This window comes from Vicugna pacos, chromosome 17 (assembly GCF_048564905.1).
Source record: "Vicugna pacos chromosome 17, VicPac4, whole genome shotgun sequence".
Classification (NCBI taxonomy): Eukaryota; Metazoa; Chordata; class Mammalia; order Artiodactyla; family Camelidae; genus Vicugna; species Vicugna pacos.
Window position 1 is genome coordinate 13284526 of NC_133003.1, and position 20692 is coordinate 13305217.

General features: G+C 40.3%; 1 long non-coding RNA gene across 2 annotated transcripts in view; it reads left to right on the forward strand.

Moving 5' to 3' along the window:
* LOC140686710 (uncharacterized) overlaps positions 1-19561 on the forward strand; it is a 28546-nt gene extending 8985 nt beyond the window's left edge. For both annotated transcript variants that reach the window (XR_012060526.1, XR_012060525.1), the window contains exon 3: positions 18385-19561. This is a non-coding gene — a long non-coding RNA (uncharacterized lncRNA). The remainder of the gene's footprint in view (positions 1-18384) is intronic.
* Positions 19562-20692: the final 1131 nt, after the last annotated feature.

Genomic DNA, 20692 nt, shown 5'->3' on the forward strand with positions numbered 1-20692 from the left:
TGTCACTTCCGGACCAAAGACCTAAAAACCTTGAGGATAATGAGACTGCACAGCGGAAACCACAGTAGAAACCTATCACGTGAATTACCTTGGACCATGAAATATGCTTTTCCCAGCTAGTTAGAGCCACACAGCTTTCCATGTGACACATCCTCTCCTGTTTGTTAGTCTAGTCTCCAAATTCAGTAGGTTTTACACAGTTGGGCTCTCTTTACAAAGCACCTTAAATTGTGGTTACAATATCAAGCAGGGACGAGGGACGCACTGCCCCAAAGTCAGGCGTAAGGCAGCTTCTGTACTGAGAGGCTTTACTCTGGGCGCTTGACTTTGGAGCACTGTATCTGTCTACATTTAAAACAGTTGATTGTTTTTAATGTGATGAAAGCATTCCAGTTAGAAAAGGTCACAGTGAAGAGTAAGTTCCCTTCTCATCCCTTCCCTTGGCTCAAGTCTCTTTCCCCAGAGGCAAAAAAAAAAAATTTTACCTCCTTTTTTTCGTTGTTTTTCTTGTCATCTTTATTCAGATATTTCATAGCAATCATATTACAAATTACAGTAAATGTTTAAAATCCCAGAATTCAAAAATATTTACATCCAACGAACGTAAAACCCAGTCAGATGCAAAACAGAAGTTTAACACGATCCTAAATTGAACTGCAAACCCAAAATTGACCAGAGTTGATGAAGACTACTTAATCTACAAAGTGGACATACATGGCTGAAACCAGAGGACTCCCTTTGTCTGAATAACCCAATGTACAAAATCCAGCAGATCCAGGTAAAAGCCCAAAGTCAAGCCTACCGCATGATTACAAATAATAATTATAATGACAATGGCACTCAGCTACAGGGCCTGACACTGAAGATACCTACTGAATAGCACCATAGCTGAACCAACTGAGTTAAAAGCTGGAAGATAAGATGCTACCAGCTCACTCCTTGTTACCAGTGTCTTGTGAGTCTTTAATCATGGCTGCCCTTCCAAGTATACATCAGTTGTGCTATATGCATGATATTCCTAATTTCTTTGAAATAGTGGTCAAATAATGTTTTAAGAACTCTTCCTTTCATGTCATACTGCCTTGTTTTGGGTTTCCTTAAAAACAGAGCCTGAAGCAAGGACCCAGGAGCAAGCTGTCTGTTAGGGAGGTGACTGGGGAGCAGAAGTGAAGGAGTAGAGACAGCAAGACACGGAAGGGAGAAAAACAAAGACAGGAAAAACACAATGGAATACCACTCAGCCATGAAAAAGAAGGATATTTTGCCATTTGCAGCAGCATGGATGGATTTGGAGGGTATTGTGCTAAGTGAAATAAGTCTGACAGAGAAAGACAAATACTGTATGATCTCACTTATATATGGACTCTACAAAATATAACAAACTAGTGAATATAGCAAAAAAGAAGTAGACTCACAGATAAAGAAACTAGTGGTAACCAACTGGTAACTAGTAGTTACCAGTGGGAAGAGAGAAGTGGGGAGGGGGCAATATAGAAGTGCAGGATTAAGAGGTACAAATTATTAGGTATAAAATAAGCTACAATGATATATGTACAATGGAATATATCCAGTATTTTATAATAACTATAAATGGGGTATAACCTTTAAAAATTGTGACTCTCTATCTTGTATACCTATAACATAAAATATTGTACATCAACTGTACTTCAATTTTAAAAATCTAAGGAACATCAGCAGTGAATGCATACTCAAGAATTTTATTTTGGATATACTAAGTTTTAAATGATTTTGTGTACATCCAATGAAGAAGTTAAGGAGGCACTTGGCAAAAAGAGTCGAATTATTCACAATCAATAAAATGGAGCTGTTTAGTTTCTCCAGAAACAAGGCCCTCCTCTGACATAATAATGTCTGTTACCACCCAGGCTTTCTTTTGCCTGCTGACTGATGTCAGTTAACTAGAGCCTGAGCATTATATAAGACTCTACTGAGAGTTATTCAGAAGATAAACAGCCAGCCTTTACTGTTAGTGGCAGTTGCTTTCCAGACACCAAAATCACCCCCTGAGGTCTTTTATTCAGTGATGCCCCCAGATGATGCTTTCCACAAACTTCTTACTTATGTCTTCTTGGATGTTTTTCAATATGTTAGTCCAGAAAGTGGAAGCCATTACCACCCTCATTCATTTTTCATGCAGTATTGTAACTGGAATCGTGGGTTCAGCAAGAGGAACTGGAAGCCATGTTAATAATGAATGCTAGGCACAGCTGGCAGGCACTCCTGTTGTCCTAACATCACTGAGAGCATCAGAGCAGAGGCATACCTGTGGCAACACACTGCCTCCCTTCTGCTGTGAGGTCGGTAACACAGGGACTAGAGGTGAACCTTTAGCTTTCTGCCTTCGTTAGTGGTTCTCCAACACCCGTGAATCATTCAAGGGTGAATCTAACTCAATAGGACTTTATCCCTCTGTCCCTCCCACCCTCCCTTCCAACAAATATCTCTTAAGCTCCTGTCCTGTATCAGACAATGCCTTTGACCTTAGAATCTGCATATAGCAAGTTCTGCAAATGCTCTTCATGTAAGTGGTTCATAGAACTGGGATGTAGGAGAACCATCATTGATACTGTGTTTGTCTCTGTAACATCCATTGTATCCAGCCCCCATCCCCACCACACAGATGCTATATTGTGTTTAGGTATCTACCCTTCTCTGCTCAGCCATGGGCTTCAGGAGAAGCTGGCCAAAGAGGCATACATGCTGTCAATGGAAATAATCAAAAGCAATGTATAATAGGAATAGAAAAGAGTTTTATTTGAGCCAAATTTAGGATTATAGCCTGGGAGACATAGATTCCAGAAGTACTTGAATTGTGTTCCACCAGACTACTAAATGGGGGAGACTTATAAAGGCAAACCCCACAAAATTACATAAGAATTAGGATTGGAGCTGGCAGAAAATAAGGGTGCTGGACATGACTGTTTCTGGATGTAAAGGATAGCACTGGGGCAGCCACCTTGTGATGATGAGAGGGAGGCTAGCCCAGAAAGGGAGGCTAGCCCAGAAAGGAAGGCTGCCCACCAGGGTGACAGAGCAGCAAGATGGGAGAAACTTGTTCCCTGGTGATGCCTTTGAGCTACTGAATTATCCAACCCTGGAGCTGTCCCATCCTTAGACTTCCATGTTAAAAATAACCCATTTCCTTGTTGTTTAAGTGAGATGAGTTTGGAATTATTTTATACTTTCTGCTAAAAATATTGTAACCAGTACTGAATTTGTATATGCACTGTTGATACAGAATTTAAGCTTTCTGTAACTTATGATTAAATGATTGTAACATAATCTCAGGTGGGTTCCCCAGAAGCAAAGCCTGAGATAGGAGTTTGGGTGCACACATGATTTATTGAGGTTGGGCATTTAGGAGAAACCAGTAAAGGAGGGAGTAAAATAGGAAGGAAAAGGGAAAGAGAAGAATAAGGATGTTTAAGGCAAAGTTGACCCTTGACTGGTCCTGGGAGGTTCTGGATCTGCGTTGTCTAATGTAGTGGCCATTAACCATATGTAGCTATTTAAATTTAAATTTAAAGTAAGTAAAAGGAACTACAGTTTTTAATTCGGTTCTTTGGTTTCATGTCATGTGCTCAGTAGCCTCGTGTGGCTAAATGGCTACCATATTGGACAGCCATTCATCACGGAAAATTTTACTGGACAGCATCTTGGAGTGTTAATCATAACACAGAATTGCCCTACCCTGATGCGTTAGCAATCCAGTCCTGGTCAGTCATGCTGCCACTGTGAGGAATGGTGCCACAACCTACAGGGAAGTTCCAGGGAGGTGATTCTAAGGAGGTGGCTCTAATCAGTCAAGGGCAATACCCCAGGGTGGGGCCCAGGAGGAGCTCACAGGTAGAAATTATACACAGCATCCACAGCAGCTCCAAATTCACCATCAGGTAAAGGGATCCAGATGGAGTTGTACCAATAGTGACCACTACTGTGGTGTTAAGTGGGCATGAGCTGGGATGCAGTGCTTTTAGCATACTGATTAGGCAGCAGCCCTTCCCCACTGGTCCTCACTGGGAATTCAGAATCCCCTGGGTTTGTTCCTAGGGAACACCTTTGATCCCTATCCATGCCTAGGCTTCAGACATGCACCAACTGTAGAAACACATCTGATGAACGTGTCACTCCAGTGATGCTTAGATTTCAGGGGTACCGTGGTGGCCCAGAGAGCAGCCTCTAAGGGAGAAAGGAACACAGCCCAGTGAGCAAGACTTAGAAAAAGTGCCTGAATGTCCAAGAAGGGTGGTGACAGAATGCGGAACTGCTGGCAGAAATGTCTCATTCAGGCTCTGTGTCCTGCTAAAAAGAAAAGGGTATAAATTATTATTAAGTGCTCATTAGGAACTTTCCTATGTTTTACGTCTGTCTTCTCTTTGGTCACCTCTTCATATGACACCAGCTTTGTAATGCCATCTTCTATACAGAGAACGAAGATAATTTGGTCTTTCCTCTTGCCTGGTTGTTCAACATTTTAATTTTCTTTACATAAAAACCTTTTCTACTGAGGTATAGTTGATGCACAATTTTATATGTTTCAAGTGTATAACACAGTGATTCACATTTTTGAAAGTTGTATTCCATTTATAGTTATTATAAAATATTGGCTATATTTCCCTGTGTTGTACAATATATTTTTGTAGCTTATTTATATTATACACAGTAGTTTTGCCTCTTACTCCTCCACCCCTTTTAAAACATTAAAAATTAAAAAAATTTTAATTACAAAAAATTAATGTTTTATTTTTTTTAATGGAGGTACCAGGGATTGAACCCAGGACCTCATGTATGCTAAGCATTCACACTACCACCAAGCTATACCCACCACCCGAATCTATTTCTTTTTTGTTATATTCACTAGTTTGTTGTATTTTTTAGATTCCACATGCACATGATATCATACAGTATTTGTCTTTGTCTGATTTATTTCACTTACTGTAATACTGTCCCAGTTGATCCACATTGTTGCAAATGACAAAATTTCATTCTTTTTTATGGCTGAGTAATATTCTACTGTATATACATATGTGTATGTATATACATACATACACTGCATCTTCTTTATCCATTCATCTGCTGATGGACACTTAGTTTGCTTCCATATCTTGGCAATTGTAAATAATGCTGCTATGAACATTGGAGTGCCTGTGTCTTTTCAAATTAGTGTTTTCATTTTTTTCCCAGTATATACCCAGGAGTGGAATTGCTAGGTCATATGGTAGTTTTAATTTTAATTTTTTGAGAAACCGCTTTTCTGTTTTCCACAATGGCTGCACCAATTTACATTCCCACCAACAGTGTTTGAGGGTTCCCTTTTCTCCATATCCTTGCCTACATTTGTTATTTGTATTCTTTTTGTCGATAGCCATTCTGACAGGTGTGAGGTGATGTTTCATGGTGGCTTTAATTTGTATTTCTCTGGTGATTAAGGATGTTGAGCATTTTTCTTGTGCCTATTGGCCCTCTGTATGTCTTCTTTGGAAAAATTTCTATTCAGCTCTTCTACCCATTTTTTAATTGAATTTTTTTTTGGTGGGGGGATAAGTTGTATGAACTATTTTTATATGTTGGATATTAACCCCTTATTTGTCATATCACTTGCAAGTATTTTCTCCCACTCAGTAGGTTGTCTTTTTGTTTCGTCCAAGGTTTCCTTTGCTGTGCAATCCACATTATTTTAAAATTAAATCTAAAGTAGAAACATTTCTTTTTGCTTCACAACTTGTTATGGAAACGTGACATGTCTTTAACTTCCTCCTTCATTCCTTGATCAGGGGTTACTTCTTGTCTGGGTAAAAGTCCTCAGATAACACAGCCCTGTGATCTCACTCTCCTTGGTCTCCCAGTAGCTGCTGCCAAAGTGGCTGGTCCAGCTCAGGCCAGGTTCTCACTGCCCTGTTACTGTGTTTATCCCCGGGGGCAGAGGGTGGAGTGGGTGGTGAGTGTTGGTGCAGGAGGAGGTGGTGTGAGCCTGAGTCATAGTTGCCTCTGAGCAAGAAGCCAAGGAGCTTCTCATTAAAATTCTTCTTCTTGGGGTCAAAAACAGAACTCAGAGGCTAAAGGACACTGGTGGAGTTCTATTCCTGTCCCCTCAGTGCACCCCTCCTGCCTTCCAACTGCTGGCATCAGCAACTCACTCTGAGGGCTGTCCTCTGGCCACTGAAGCCCACTTTGTTCACCTGTGTGACAGGCTGCAGGGGTCCAGGAATGACTGCCCCTCCCCTCATTCCACCCCCTCTCCCTGCTAGCCTTCAACCAGCAATTAATGGAACTTACTGTAAAAGTTCCGAAGCTCCTCATCCCTAGTGGGGAATATCCGAGCGTGAGACTACGCTGGCTCGCAGAATTCCCCATCACGACTGAGCTCCGGTTGTCTCCATGGTAATGGACTTGGTGTCCAAGTCCTGTTTATTTGATTGTCTTTCCCCTACGGTCTCACTTCCCTTCCTACTGGTGTTTCTTTAGCTTCCGAATGAACTGCTTTCATTTGAATCATTGTCTCAGCTTCTGCTTCTGGGGGAACCCAATGAAGATGATAAGTGAATGAAGTTGACCAGGAGCAGTTGTCACTGGGGATGAGGTGGTGTGGACATAAGGCTGGCAGCCTGCTGCCCAGCCCAAGCCCGAGGGTAGTCATCAGGGCACGGAGGCTGGGGTGGCCTGCCTTGCCTCCACCTCTGCTGAATGAGTAGCGTGATTCTGGAGTGAAGGTTATTAGCAAGTGTATGAATCGTATAACAAGTCACTTACTCCATATAGCTCTTTTTTTTTTTAAATTGAGATATAGTTGACTTACAAAGTTGTGTCAGTTTCACGTGTACAGCAAAGTGATTCAGTTATACATTATGTGTATATATATATATATATATATATACTCTTTTTCAGATCTTTTTTTATTATAGGTTATTACAAGATATTGAATACAGTTCCCTGTGCTATACAGTAGGTCCTCATTGTTTACTTATTTTATATATAGTAGTGTGTATCTGTTCATCCCCAATTCCTAATTTATCCCTGCCCCCATATCACTCTTATCACTCATAAAGCTGAAAAACTGTGTTCTCCATCTGTCTTACCCCTGTGTTGCTCTCTTAGTTGGCTAAGAACTTGAAAGGAGGGGAAGAGTTTATTAATCGAGCCTCCTGAAACTGTTACAATAAATAAGGCAAAATGGTGAGCAAAATCCAGGGAGCTGGTCAGAGTGTGGTTAGGTGCTGGCCACTGAGGGAGTGAGTAAATCTACAGTCCACAGAGGCAGAGGCAGAAGTGGGTACTAGGTGGCATACCAGAATAAGAGTTCAGAAACAGAGACAAGACAAAAGCCAAATAATGGGAACACTTTGGAATGCTGCGGATGCGATACTGTTGATGGCAGTAGAGCTCAGTGACCAGAACTGAGTGCCTGCATCCAGAACGGAGGAACTCCCTCCCTGTTGATGCGTGGCTTGTGGGCAGGAGCCAGTCAGCCGCCTCCTTTATCAGGCTATGATTGGGCCCCACAGGGGCAGAAGGCTGGGCTGCAGCTGGGGACAGAAGAGAAACAACAACCAAGGAAACAGGCTGGTACTGATGGATTCTGCAACCAAATAATTAGAAGACTAGCTCAGTTCTATCCTCCTTGCTCATAAAGGGGCAGCACTGTGCTTTGTCAAGGCACAGGAAAATGCCATCCTTTCGTCTCTTTTCTCAGATTTTGCAGATGTCAGCCTTAAAAGCCTTCCTGCCTGGCTGGTATCTTTTATCTTCTCTGTCAAGGTACATGAATCATGAGGGAACACCAGCTGCTGTAAATGACTTCAAATTTGTCCTGATCCAGACAAGTTACGTACCAGGTATATAGGTCCAGACTCTGTCAGTTACAAAAGGCCTGACTAAAACCAGCTTAAGCAGAAAGAGAATTTATCGGTTCAGATAACTGGGAAGGATCATGGGCTAATTTAGAGGGTAGGAGGAAGAGCAAAGAATCCAGGGTCTCAAGGACCGGAGCCAGGGACTCACTGCCGATAGGACTCTCTGTCCATCCAGTTCTCAACACAGTTTGTCCCTGTTTTTCTTCGTACATTCATCTTACTCTCTCTGTAGGCAGGCCTTTGCAACACCCTTGCAACTCCTCCATCAGCCCCAGAGTCACACCCTCTCAGGCTTGACAACATCAGCAGAAAGAGATCTGTGTATTACTTCCCAGGAAGGAAGGACACTCATTAGCACTGCCTAGGTCTCATGCCCATTTCATGGCCCAGCCTATAATAGATTAATCAACGAATAGTCTTGAATAAATAAGATGTGATGGCCCATGGGACAGTATAGTCCTCACTGGTGTAAATTAATAAATTTCAGTCTATATCTCTAGCTTGAGATACTGGAGCATGCGCACTCACTTCTGAGAGCTGTCTGCTCTGGGTGCATGGAAGAAACAGTCTCTGAGCCTGTAAGTCTCTGAGAGCTTTGGTAAACCCAGCAAGGTAATTACATGCCACCCTGGAAGGTCTCCTGTATGGTCATCCAGCATCTCTGCTTCCTCAGATGACCACCTGTTGAGGGTCTACACTGTTGATGGAACAGATACCTTTCCCCATTTGCATTTCTACACTAACAACTTAACTATGAAATGTGTATTTTTTTCAAAATTTTCTTCACAATATCATTATGAAATAACCATCAGATAAGATCTTATGGTCTCTGTTTCATAGGTAGGAAAGCCCAGATAAATATTAAGTAAGTCGGTGTTTCCCAAGGCATGTTTTACAGAACATGAGCCCTCTAAGTGATCCGTAAAAAAGGATTCTGTAGTCAATCCTGTGAAAAGGGATTCTGTAGTCAGAAAAGTCAATTCTGTAGTTGGTCAACCTCTGATTGATTCACAATACTTGTCAGTGTATTAAAAGTTCTAAGGAGACTGAAGTTAAGAACTTACACAAACAGAAATCCGTTTAAATTTGACTCTGGCTAGTCCCAGAGGCAGAGGATGGCCAAGAAGATGGTTGGGAATGGAAAAGAAGTTGATGGGTGGTCAGAGGCTGGAAGGAAGGGTGTGGCAGGATCTGATCTGTCCAAACATTTGAAGCAAAAGGCAGACCCGCCAGCTCCGCAGGCATACTGCCTCTTCTATCTTCTTTATCTCTTTCTGGATCAACATTTTCTCCCTCCTGGATCTTTCCAATCAGTACTTACACAAACTCAAGAGGCTCCCTAAATCTTTGCTTTTAATGTGTTCAAATGGACATCACTTAGGAGCCTGCCAGAAATGCAGACTCTCAGTCTCCACCCTGGCCGGCTAAATTATCTGTGGTTTAACATGATCCCCAGACGACCTGTATGCACAGTAATGCTTGAAAAGGCCTGCTTTAAACCAGGACCAGGTTTCTCTTGTAAAAATGAGAATCAGATCTTATCTAATCTCCCCTGAAAAACCGTGTTCTTCCAGATTCTTTCCTTCCCTACCTCCCTCCTGCAACTGCTAACATTTCCCAAAACTAGTTTTCCAAGAACGCTCTTTGGTAAACACTGGGCAGAGTCATTGGTCCCACCTTGGTGACAGCACCTGACTTCCTGTCTCTGTGAATTTTGCACTAGGTGAAGTGGCCTAATCAGAGTGCTGAGTCCACCTGTAGAGGCTTCTGTGCTCTTAACTGTTGCAGAAGTGACGTTTTCAGAGCATGCCAGTCATTTTCCAGTTTGTTCTCCAGTTCCATGCTCCACTCTTGGTATGGCAAGGGGCTGACCCTACAGCTACGTTTCCCAGGCTCTCTTGCCAATCGAGTGCTGCCAGTGAGAAACGCTGGCAGCAAATCACAGATGGGAGGAAGGGGAGTGTCTCCACCGAGGTGGCACCACCGTAGTGGTTCCAGTCCTGCTCCTGCACTTGGTTAACTCTGCCTCCTGCCCTTGTTCTTCCAGCCCTGGGGATGGTAGCCACTCCCTGCTCTTACTAATCTCTAGGTTGCAGCTCTTGTTTGGCTTTTTGGCTTTTCCAATACCTATATAACTAGTTCCCTGTACCTGGTATGGGTTATGTTTTCCTGAGTGGACTTTAACTGATACACGGAGGTATTGGAAAATGGGATTGGGGGAGGAAGAACATTTGAGAAATAGGCAAATTCTATTTGACTTGGTAGTCAAGGCTGATCAGGGAAAGTGATGGAGACCAGGAGGCAGTGGTAGCCCATAGGTGTTATGAGCTCTTACCAACCATCATTCTAACAGTGCTTTCCTTTGTAAGTACCATCCTCCACCCTAGGGATTGTGGGGAAGTTTTAGGAATAGAGAAAAGGGCAGATTCCAGAGGCCCATCCATCTCCCTGGGCATGAGTGATTCTCTCTGGTGCTTGTCAGTTAAGTCACAAATAGGTCAGTGTTATTGTGCAGTTGCTGGGGTGGAGGTCAGAGGAGTTGTCCCACAACAGAAGCCTCTTCATCTGGGAACAGGTTGCGGACAACTTCTTTGGGCTGCATCCATAACCTGCCTGGGTTAAGCCAGCTGCTGAATTGTCACGGTTGGTGGTTGGACCTATTGTCGAATGTCAATATTTTCACAGTCATCCCACACTGCTGAGCTCCAGCTCACCCTGGCATCTGTCCCTTGGCCCTGCGAGGACAGGCAATTCTTTTCATACATAATAGGAAAAGATAGAGAGACACTGTCTTTCTCTCAAAGAGTGTTCAATTAAGCGAGCCGTCACGCTCTGAATAATGCCCTTTCAAATGGAGGAAGAACAGAATTCTAGATTCACACCCTTCTGGGACATTTAGGGAGGGCAGTTTACTGAGTGTGTTTTTGCAAGATGATTCTGTGATGAAACCTTAAAATCTGAAAGAAGTACTATATATTTATTCAGAATATTGTGTGAGTGTTTGTATATGTACATAAAAACCCATCACCCTTCAAATATCCAATGCTTAGGACGGGAGACGAGAATTACCCTGTGCCTGGAAGTGTAGACAAACAATGCTGAGGCTGAGAGGGCAAGGCAGACGGGAACTCCACACAAGCATGCCCATCAAACAAGGTGTCTCTCAGCCTCTCTGGAGGTTGAATCTGGAACTACTGGTCCCTAGGCGTGCCCCTGGGGAGCTACTGAACCTGGGGAGGGGTCTGAGGTGAGGGCACTCTCCAGGAAGTAATGCTTCTCTGCCTTTCATGAGCTCAAGTTGCAGCTTGGCCTGGAGATGGGATGGGTGGAGCTTTTGACTGAGACTAGAGGCCCCAGGTTTCTGCTCAGAGTGACAAGAGGGTGATTCAACACTCTCCTGGTCGCCATGGCAACCGTAGAGGGGAGCTGGTGGGTAATGACCCCTGGTAGAAGGTGGACACACGCTCTTCCTCCTCCAAAAGGCGAAAAGGTGCAGCCACAAGCATCTCAGATCGTCACATATGTTTTCCATCTGTCCTTTTGCCCCCTGGGGTTGAAAAGTCAAGCCTGATTTTTAAAAATAATGCCTCATTCACTTTAATTTTCTTCATCTATTCCTAGAGGAGCCTAGTGCCTGGAACCCCAGGTTAAGATAAACATCCTTAGCTTTTGTGTTATAAACAAATTTCTATGGTTAAGAAAATATCAATAAAAAGTCTTTTTTTAGCTCTAATTTTCTTTAATTACAAGTACGATCTTTTAAAAATTATCAATGACAGGAAAAGACTTACAGTTTAGAATTTCCTCCCTTCCCCCTAAGGAGACAGTGGGCAGTGCCTAGTAATCAGAGGATCTTTATTTTTTTTTTTTGCTAAGTGCAAGATCAACTTTCTGTAACAGTCACCCCTCCTGTGCAGGACAGAGTTAAGTGATAGATGTGGGAACAAAAGTTTGGAGAAGTGGGGCACAGGAGGCTCGCTGCAGGAAAGGAGAGATGAGGTTGGTCAGAGGCCTTGGAGCTGGTGGAGGAGGCTGAGTCAAACTACACTGACCTCTGCCTGGGGAGATTAGGACATTGACCCGCAGGCAGCGGGTAGGATGGTTTGGGGAGAAAATGTATGTTTAATAAGATTTTTTGGAAATACCATGCACTAGATAATGTAAACCATGACGTTTGTTCCCCCTAGAAGATCTTGGTTCTAGAAATTCTAGATTCTGGAGTAATGTATCCATGTTTCATTATTGCATAGAGGAGTCTGTTTTCCTTTGGAGAGTCAGTTAAAGTAGTGTCCTGAGATGGAGGCAGGAAGCGGACAACGACACGCCTACCTTTGGGGCTGAGCCACATCTTTGCTTTTGTGAGTGTTATATACACATTTTAAATATTCAAAGCATAAAGAAACATACAAAGTGAAAAGAGAAATTTGCCCTCACCCTGTTTTGATTAATTACACTATTTAGGGTTAACTTATCCACAACTAATAGTTTGAGGTGTATCCTTCAATATTTTTCCTATGCATTTATGGACATGTGCACAATTGATTACTTATCTGGTTCAAAAAGAATTTGAGGAGGGAGGGTATAGGTCAGTGGTAGAGTGTGTGCTTAGCATGCACGCAGTCCTAGGTTCAATCCCCAATACTTCCATTAAAAAAATAATAATTAATTTAAAAAAATTAAAAAAAAATCATGTCCCTCCCCCTACACACATAAAAGACTTTGAGATTGAAAACAATTTCTCTTTAAAATTTTGAAGAGCAGGGAGGGTAATAGCTCAGTGGTAGTGTGCATGCTTAGCATGCACGAGGTCCTGGGTTCAATCCCCGGTACCTCCGTTAAAAATAATTTTTTGAAGGTATTGCTCTATCGCCTATTTCTTTTTTTTTTACATTTTAAAAATTAATTTTTGAATAGTTAATACATACTTGGGGTATGAATTTGAAAGATTGAAAAAGGATATAAAAGTTGATCCCCTCACCACTGATACTTCCAGCTGCCTAGTCTCCTTCATTGGTGGCAACTACTGTCACTGGTTTCTTATGTCTTTCCAGATAATATTCTGTAATATCTGTGTGTTTACAAACACACACACACACACACACACACACACACACACATATTGAACCATATGAAATTGCCATTTTTGGATTTAAAAATCAGCAATTTCATGCAACTTAACCTAACATATCTGAATATAATTTTTAATCACACTAATGTAGCATGCTGTATACACTGTAGTGCACTTTGGTTTCTGACTTAACATCTTGAGATCTTCCCACATCTGTATGCCTAGAGCCATCTCATTCTGTTTCAATTTTGTCCCTATTTATTTGTTTTCATGGCGAACTGTTATTATTTTAAAATTTACATACAGTAAAATTGAATCTTACTTTTGGTACATAGTTCTGTGTGTTTTAACACATGTATAGATCTGTGCACCCACCACCACGACCAGGAAGTGGAAATCACCACTAATGATAAAGAAGGAATCCTTCTGGAAGGCACTCCAGGTTCTCCCCTCAAACCTCCCTCCCCATTGCTATGCCTTACCTACACCCCAACACAATATTTTCCTTGACTTCTAACACCATAGATTAGTTTTGCCTGCATGAAATAATGTAGTATACATTCTTTTGTTTGCCTTCTTTCACTCAACATTATGTAAGATTCATCCATGTTGTTATGTGATTACTATAGAGCACAAATTGCACAATATTTCATTATTTTGTAGCGTTTTTTGACATGCAGAGTAAAAAAGTCTTTAATATAGATTGATAAGCTGTTTTTTTTGCCAAGGTTTCTGGATTTTGTGTTAAACTTAGAAAGGCCTTTAGCACTCCAGGGTTACAAAATAAACTCTCCCATGTTTTCTTCTAGTACTTCAATAATTTCATTTTTCAGGTGTGAGGAATGAATCCAACTGTTTTTTTCCCCCTCAAGATACTAACTTATTATCCAAATACTCTTAATCCTCATGGGCAATTTTTAATGGATACAATGACGTATCTGCATTTTACAGATGAAGAAACAGACACATACAGATGTTCAGTCGTTTCACCCCATCACAGAACTAATAAAAGGCAAAGCTGGGATGTGCACACAGCCAACTGAGTTTAATGCCTACATGCTTGTTCATTATACTACCCAGATTTTCCACCTACACCATATCTTGAGTATGAGGCAAGAATCCAAATGTTTGCGAGAGTGAATTTGTTTACTTAGGAGTCTGATTATCACATAGTTACTCAGTAGGAGCAGGGAGTTTGACACTTCACCTCCATTCCATCAGCCCTTCTCTTTGTTACCAAGAGGCTTCATTCTTGGTATAAGATGTTTTTTCCCTCTCAGCCAAGTGTTGGGTTTTCCTTTCCAAGGGCCCTTCTCATTAAATTGTTGAGTCATCAGCTGTATAAACATGTCCTAAGACATGTCATGGAAACAATTACAAAACTGTTAAAAATTAAATTGAACTAATTTTAAAAATTGAGCAGGGTGTGTCTCAGAGAAGAGAAGGAAATGTTAAACACATTACAGTTGGAGACCAGGATAAAGGGCAAGAAGCCTGAGGTCAGTTTCTAGTTCTGTCACTAGATCATACGACTCTGGGAAAGTCATATTTTGGCTCTTGGCTGTGCAAGAGCAATAAGAATGTAGCCCCTCACTTTTCCTTAATTTACTTACTTCTGCCTACACTGGGAATTAAATTAGAAAGAAACCAGAAAAAAATTTCTTTAAAGGAAAGGCCCCCCAGATGAAAAGTAGGTTAAATTCCTGAGAGAGTCATAATCTAAGTTTAGGTACTGATATGTAGACCTTTTTTTCATAGAAGGTCTTCCAAAATTTTATAAATTTAATTTACAAAGCCATAGTGTTCTTTTGCAAAAGTGAATATGAAAAACATAATATATTTCAAAGAGTTCCTGTGAAATTCATTAAAACAATATAGTAATACAAGTATTCCAGCGCACTCCCGAGCTCTGTTACTTGCTACGGCCAAAGTGTACACACATATACATATATAATACACACACATATATATATATATATTCCTCCTGCCCCCACCCCTCCCTGCATACGAATGCTGGCAAATCTGGTATATGAAGAATAACACAGCTGTAGCACTTCCACATTTGACGATAAGCTGTAGCTCTCAGTGTGCAAAATAAAAATTTTTTTGAACCGGGAAAAATATATATGTTGGTGAGGACACTTGGATATCAGTCAGTAAATTATTTTGGAGCAAAGTGTTTGAGAACATGGGGAAATCTATGTCAACAGGAGTCTATGCCTCCACAGTAAGGGATCCAGAGGCAGGTGTGGGTTTTAGAGCCATGAAAGCTCTGGGTTCATATGCTGCCTCCACCAGGTCAAAGCTGTGTTACTTTGGGTGAAATTCTTAACCTTTCTGAGCCTTGGGTTTTTCAATTTTGATTAAAAATTTTTCATATAGTGAAGATTAGCATTTGTGGTATGTAGTTTTCTGGGTTTTGACAAATGCACAAAGTTGTATATCTACCACTATAGTTATGATATGAACTGTTTCATTATCCCAAAGATCCCTTCATCCTGCCCCTGTGGAGTTAACACCGCTGCCACCCCATGTCAGTCCTGCCCCCTCAACTCCTAGCAACCACTGGTCTGTTCTCCCTCCCTATTTTAGCTTTGCCTTTTCAGAATATCATGTAAGTGGTATCTATTGGGCTGCACTCCACAGATCTGCAAGCCTTGTTCTTGCCCAGCCTCAGAAACAAAAAAAGAGCCCACAGTCAGCAATAGAGACATCAGTGGTTTAACAGATGGGGATCTTACATGTCTGAAGCAAGGTCCTGGCATGACACCCCACCACGTGGGCGGATGGCGGGAGGGACAGTAGTCTTTTGGGAGAGGGAGATTAGTGATGGTATCAGTATTGTAATCAGGGGAAATTGACATCACCTTGGCTCATCGGTTACCAGGGAAACCAGCAGAGGAGCAAGCCCCACAACTCCTCTTTGATAAACTATCCACAGTGGAAATGTTCTAGCTGGGGCGGGCAGTGTAGGGTGGGCAGGGTATGTAGGCATTTACAGATTAGGCTCTGTGATTAGGAGAGAAGGTCAGTCATGTGAGTAAGTGTAGGTGAAGCAGGGACGTTGGGCAGGGGGGGTATAGAGAGCAAGGAACGGCCACCTTGACTGGCCTGACCATATGGAATCATATGTATGTATGGTTTCTTTTGGGTCTGACTTCTTTTACTTAGCAAAAGTTAAGGAAATCCAATCCATTCAGGTTTTTGAGGGTATCTATTCTTTGTTCTTTGTATTTCAGAGTAGTATTCTATGGTACGGAGGTACCACAGTTTGTTTATCCATTAATTAACTGAAGGACATTTGGGTTTTGATAGTTTGTGTCAGATATCCCCTTATAATATCTGTAGAATATGTGGTGATATCCTCTGTTTAATTCCTAATATTGACAATCAGTGTTTTTCTTTCTCTCCGTGAGTCTTATAAGGGGCTTGCCAATTTTACTAACCTTTTCTAAGAACGAAAGTTTAGCTTTGTTGATTTTTCTCTATTGTTTGTCTGTTTTGTTTCATTTTAGTTATTTCATTCCTTTATTATTTCATTCCTTCTACTTACTTTTGATTTTAATTTTTTCTTCTTTTTCAAACTTCTTAAGATGGAAACAGACTATTGATTTTCAGTCTTTTTTTCTTTTCTAATATAAACACATAATAAAATAATTTTCCTTGTAAGCTCTGCTTTAGCCTCACCTCACAAATTTTGATATGTTCTGTTTCCATTTTCATTCATTTAATATATTTTCTAATTTCCCTTGTGCTTTGTTCTTTGGCCCATTGACTATTTGGAAGTGTGCTGCATAATTTCCAAATATTTTGGGGTTTTCTAGCTATTTTTTTGTTATTGATTTCTAATTTAACTATTTTGTGGTCAGAGAACACACTATATGATATTAATCCTTTGAAATTAATTGAGACCTGTATTATGAATTAGCATATGGTCTATCTTGGTGAACGTTCCACGTGTATTCAAAAAAACATGTATTCTGCAGTTGTTGGGTCTTTAAAAAGAAAAATCAGTTAGACAAATTTAGCTGACCCAACTTCTCTACATCCTCACCATTTTTCTGGTCTACTTGTTTTATCAAGGACTGAGAGAGGTGTGTTAAAATCTCTCTCTCTCTATGTATATATTACATTTATCCTTTCGTTTCTGTCAGTTTTTGCTTCATGATTTTGAAGCTCTGTTATTAGGTAGATACACATTAAGGGTTGTTATATCTTCTTGATGAATTGATCCTTTTATTATTCTTAATGTCCTTTATCTTGGTAATACTCCTGGTCTTGAAGTCTACTTTATTTGGTATTGATAGAGTTGTGCCAGTGTTCCTAGGATTCCTGTTGGCATGCTATAGTGGATTCCCTAGAGTGCGGTTCAGATGTGCTTTCAAGACTGAGGCATTCATCCCCCAGCTACTGGTAGTGTGGCTGCAGGTGGCTCACGCCTGTCTGTATTGTCTTCGGCTAAAGGTAGCTGCCTTGTACAAAGTTACCGTCTCCTCCTCCTCACTCTCCACCCGAGTTCCAACAAATCTTAAGCGAATCTCAGAGTCTGTTACCAGGGAGACTTGATTTGTAACACATGGCATATCCTTTTCTGTGTTTTTACTATTAACTTACCTGTGTCTTTACATTTAAATTGCACCTGTTATAAACACCATGCAGTTGCATCTAGCTTTTCTATTCATTATGACCATTTCTGCCTTTTCACTGAAGTATTTAATAAATTTACATTTAATGCGGTTTTGGGTTTAAGTCCACCATCTTGCTCCTTGTTTTTCATTTGTCACATTTGTTCTTTGTTCCTTACTCTCTCCATTGCTGCTCTCTTTTTGATGACTTGGGTACTGGTAGCATTGTATTTTACATCTTCTATGGGAGTCTAAGCTGTATCTTTTGTTTCATTGTTCCATTTTCTTAGTGGTTGTTCTAGGTGTTCAATATGCATCCTTAACTTATCATACTCCAACTTGAATTAATATTATACCACTTCACACAAAATGTAAGAACCTTACAACAGTAAACTTCATTTACCTGCTTTTTGTCTTTTGTGCCATCGCTGTCAAAGATTTTACTTCTTTGAATGTTAAAATCTCCACAATATAGGGTCATTTTTTTTAAACAGTCAATTTGATTTTAAGGAAATTAAGAAAAGGGGGAAAAAAAGTCTTTCATATTTACCTCCTTATTTACTATGTGGGGAGCTCTTCTTTCCCTCTTGTATATCTGCCTGTTATCATTTCTTCTCTTGAGTACTTCTTGTAGTACAAGTTTGCTGGTAAGAAATTTTATCAGCTTTTTTTTTTAATGTCTTTATTTTGCTTTCATAATTGATGGATACTTTCTCTGGCATTTTTGCTTGTTTCAATACTTTAAAGATGTTGCTCTATGCCATCATTATTTTTATTGTTCTATATGTAGCATGTCTTCTTTCTCTGGCTGCTTTTTAAGGTCTTCTGGCTGCTGGGAAGAGTAAAGGGGCATATTTCCCATTCTCAAGAGAGATTCTGAGGAAGACAAGTATGGAGTGCCGAAGTCTACCATGGAATCTACTGCTGGAATCTCAGTCCCCTTCCCACGTGGTGTTATTCCGGTCTGGATAACTCAGAGGAGGATAAATGTAAAGTTAAGAATTACCAAGTCCCCAAGACTTCCTGGATGGAGAAAGAGGATGGGCCAATCCCTGTGGGTAAAGGTGGAGTTTTCCTAAAAGTCAGTGGAAATTGGTACTGTAGAAGTTGGAAGAGAATGCCGCTACAGAGGAGTGCCCGTGGACAGAGACAATGGGACAAGATTATGGTCTGGGAATGGATTATTTCAAGCTATATCCTATGAAGGATATAACTTTCAAAGAGTTTTCTTTTTTCCTTCAACTATGGGAAAAGTATTTAGCATACAGTTTTTTTTAATATTTAATATTTTTTTCTTTTATATGCTATAATTCCTTTAGTTTTCTTTCCAGCCTGCTAATAAAGTTTGATGAATCTGCATATCTGGAGCACAGCTTCTTAGCTTTTATACATCTATCTACTATCATTTCTTTTCTTGAGCACTTCTTGTGATACAAGTTTGCTGGTAAGAAATTTTCTCAGCTTTCCTTTTTTCTGAAAATGTCTTTATTTTGCTTTCATTATGGATTGCTGGCATTTTGTTTTGTTTTGTTTTGATCCAGCATTTTAAAGATACTAGAATGAAAGAAAAGAGAGCTGGGGCCATAAAGATATGTGATACCTCCCCCAATTCAACTCATTTTCCTCCTCTCTGCTGATTCTCATCCTGCAAAATCCCTCAGAGGAACAGCATCAAGGTACCTGGGGCGACTGCAGTCATGATTTCCAGACTGAGACCCATAACAAATGAAGAGGTTTCACACAGTGGAGAGGAGATTTAGTAATGTAGAGAGACATTGGGAAGAATACAAGGAAAATCAAGGAACACTCCGTTTCCCTAAATTTACTTAAGAGGGCATTGTCCTTTAGGGGAAAAGGAAAAGCTAGGATCTGTGTTAACATGAACTTTATAATACAATCTGAAAGGACTGTAATAATGTGTACACTCGTGATTAAATATTAACTTGAGCTTATAATTTAAAGAAATGGAAATCAAAAGTAAAATACCATTCATCATCTTTTTGATTGTCAAAAAATTTTTTTAAAATATGGAAATGGGCATTTCTACACTGTTGGAGAAACATAAATTGGCATATATTTTGGAGACCAAGTTGGCATTAACCATATATACTGGATAGATCCTTCAGTTACACATCTAGAAATCCATTATTTTCCACAGAAACATACACACAAATACACAAACATATTTATGAAGTTGTTCACTTTCATGTTTTTTAATAGCAAAAAACTGGAGAGAAGCGAAATAGCCATTAATACATGGACATCAATTCGTCAATCTTAAATTCATTCATAGTATAAAGTTCTATGCAGTATGCAATTCAATTAAAGAGCTAGAAATACATGTATTGATTAGAAATGCTATTCATAGTGTATTAATTGAGGAAAGCAAGATGTAGAATGTGTATGATTCATTTGTTATAAAATACACAATTAAAACTACAGATAAGGGGGGAGGGTATAGCTCAGTGATAGAGTGCAGACCTAGCATGCATGAGGTCCTGGGTTCAATCCCCAGTACCTCCTTTAAAAATTTTTTAAAAAAACCCTACAAATATATTTATTTATATACAGATAATTAAGTTCACACATCTCTGTTTTCATAAATATGGAAATAGGATGGAAAAAATACTAAATTATTAATAGGGATTATTTGGGGGAATAAGATTATACTTTTGTTAGTGAGAATATGTATATTACTTTTCTAATAAAAGATAAAAATACAGTGTGATACATACACAGACAGCATATAAGGTTGAGGTTGTATGGCGGAGAGCATGATTAACCCCACTGCTGTGTGTGTGGGTAGGGTACTTGTGGGTGATGTTAGAGAATGCGGGAGAATGATGATGATGCATAAGCAGCGTTATCAAGGGTAGATAAGAAAGGTATAAAAGGGAGAAAGGTACAGGGAGGACAGTGAGTATACTGTACTCATTAAGATGTTCACAACTATTATGTATCACTTGTGGACTGAAAAAGAAAGGCAAGGTGTACATAAGCCAGATACGCAAGGGATCCATGGGTTAATGTGATATTTCTAGAGCTCGAAGTGCGAAGGGTAGAGAGGGAAGAAGGATAAGAGAGGCAGAAGGGTAAGAAGGAAAGCAGGAGCCAGGCTGCTGAGGGCT